The sequence below is a fragment of the Ananas comosus genome, linkage group 11 (genome assembly GCF_001540865.1).
Source record: "Ananas comosus cultivar F153 linkage group 11, ASM154086v1, whole genome shotgun sequence".
In the NCBI taxonomy this organism is placed as follows: domain Eukaryota; kingdom Viridiplantae; phylum Streptophyta; class Magnoliopsida; order Poales; family Bromeliaceae; genus Ananas; species Ananas comosus.
In genome coordinates, this window is record NC_033631.1 from 1,323,545 (window position 1) to 1,325,650 (window position 2,106).

The 2,106-nt window shown below is 49.2% G+C and overlaps 1 long non-coding RNA gene across 2 annotated transcripts; it reads right to left on the reverse strand.

The window, feature by feature from the left end:
- On the reverse strand, positions 642 to 1,191 carry LOC109717704. 2 transcript variants are annotated; one of them, XR_002218259.1, is made up of 3 exons: positions 1,175 to 1,191; positions 770 to 901; positions 642 to 679 (listed from the first exon to the last, which is right to left on the reverse strand). It is a non-coding gene; the product is annotated as an uncharacterized LOC109717704 (long non-coding RNA). The 2 variants fall into 2 exon arrangements; XR_002218260.1 differs by lacking the exon at positions 1,175 to 1,191 and adding an exon at positions 973 to 1,072.

Genomic DNA, 2,106 nt, shown 5'->3' on the forward strand with positions numbered 1-2,106 from the left:
AGTCCAACTGGCATGAGCGACACCAACGCAAAAGCACAAGCCTGACTCCGGAGTGGCACTCGTGGGCGCTACCCAACCGAGTATGCAGCGTATCTCTGTCGAGCTCAATCAGGCTCCAACTAGCCAAAGTCAAGTAATCGACTCAAACTGGTCTAACAACCAACAGGTAACGTGCCCTCGGCACAATCTAACGCCAAAAAGGCGATACGGGTCCACCGTCAACTTTGACGGCACCCAACAGTCCGAAACAACCTGAACGACCCTGTAAAAATCCACTCGACGAAACAGCACGAGTGTAAATACATTCTAAACTACCTGGAGTACTCGTCTCGAAGAAACTGCGACAGTACAATTTTCTAACGGCTCCTAGAGCTAACTCAGGTAGTTAAAACTGGTGACAGGTCCAAATCGCAGGTTTCTCCTAAGTCAAATCCAAGTCCAACAAGTATCAATTATCCTCACTCACTAAGCATGCTCCCAATTCAGGTTTTTAATATACTAATCCATGAATTTGAGCTACCTCATTTAGTGTTCAACGAACAAAGCATATAAGTCGACTAATATGTACTTAGAGGCAAAAACCGATGAACCCACCTCTCAAGCAACTCCTGGCAGCGAAGAAAGTGGCTTGGATCCAAAATGATCCCTTGCTGGTCCGTCGAAGTCCCCGGTTCTCCTGCTGCGAAGAAGTAAACCCAATTACACTCAAAATCACGAAATCTGCCCAGAAAACAGCAGCGAAGAAAGCGTTAAATCCGACCAAGCTAACCTTATCCAAATTCAGCAAACAAGGGTTCTGAAGCTTCGTCTCAAAGTCACGAATCCAATGGTCCAGGTTTCGCTGAATTCCGACGCTCCTACGCAGAGAACGGGCCAGAATACGAAACGTCGACGCTGGAACCTGCGAACAGCATCTCTGAAATCTGCTCGGCAAACAGCAGCCTAGTAAAACTAGGGTTCGACAGGGCAAACCTGCTCCAAAAATCGCAATCTTGGGATCAGAATCTTCGTCTCGAAGTCGCGAATCTAGCACGCCAAATTTCGTCGCGTTTCGACATTCCTACACAGAGAACTAGGTAAAACACGGCGGGTCAATGCTGGAATCAGCAATCAGCACTTCAGAGTCTGCTCGGCAAACAGCAACTCAGTAAAGAGGGATTTCGACAGAGCAAACCTTCTCCAAATCGGGCGCGTAAGGATCCTATGGATTCGTCTCGAAGTCTCGGTTCCAACGAATCAAGTCGCGTCACGTTCCGATGCTCCTACGCGGAAAACGAGCCGAAACACCGACGATCGACACTGAAATTCTGCGAAAACAGCACAATGCTCGGATTCAATGGAGCTTGAAGTAGAGAAGAAATCCATGGAGGAAAGAGAGCTACCCACCTCTAACAGCGACTCCAATTCCGGCACGGCGTCGAGAACGACGGAAACACTTCCTCGCCCGGCCTCCTCGTGAAACTACGGCGATGCTCGTATGCTCGGACGGCTCCGCGGCGTGACGTCGACGACGGAAAGCTCCACACGAGCTCCTCCTTGCTCCCAACCGGCTAGAGAGAGAGAGAGACAATGAAAGTTAATTAAGGAGGTGGTGGTGGTGGCATCCTCGGTTAAATCAGCATGCATGGGGAGAGGGAGGCACGTGGCATATATATATATATATATATATTAGGATACTACATTCTCCTCCACTACAAAAAGTTTCGTCCTCGAAACTGAAATGTACCTCTGCTCAGGCTTCGAACAAGTAGGGATAAGTCTCCCTCATCACCGTCTCAGGCTCCCAAGTCGCCTCCCGCTCATCATGATTACTCCACTGCACTTTCACATACGGGATGACCCGGTTGCGCAATTCTTTCGTCTCCCGAGTAAGAATCCGCAACGGTCGCTCCTTGTATCTCAGATCCTCGCCAATCTCAAGTAGAGTAAAGTCAATCACATGAGAGGGATCGAAAACGTATCTCCTCAATGCTGAGACGTGGAAAACATCGTGGATGCCAGCAAGTCGCGGGGGTAGAGCTATCCTGTATGCAACCGGTCCGATACGCTCCAATACCTCGAAAGGGCCAACAAACCGTGGACTAAGCTTTCCACGTACTCCAAATC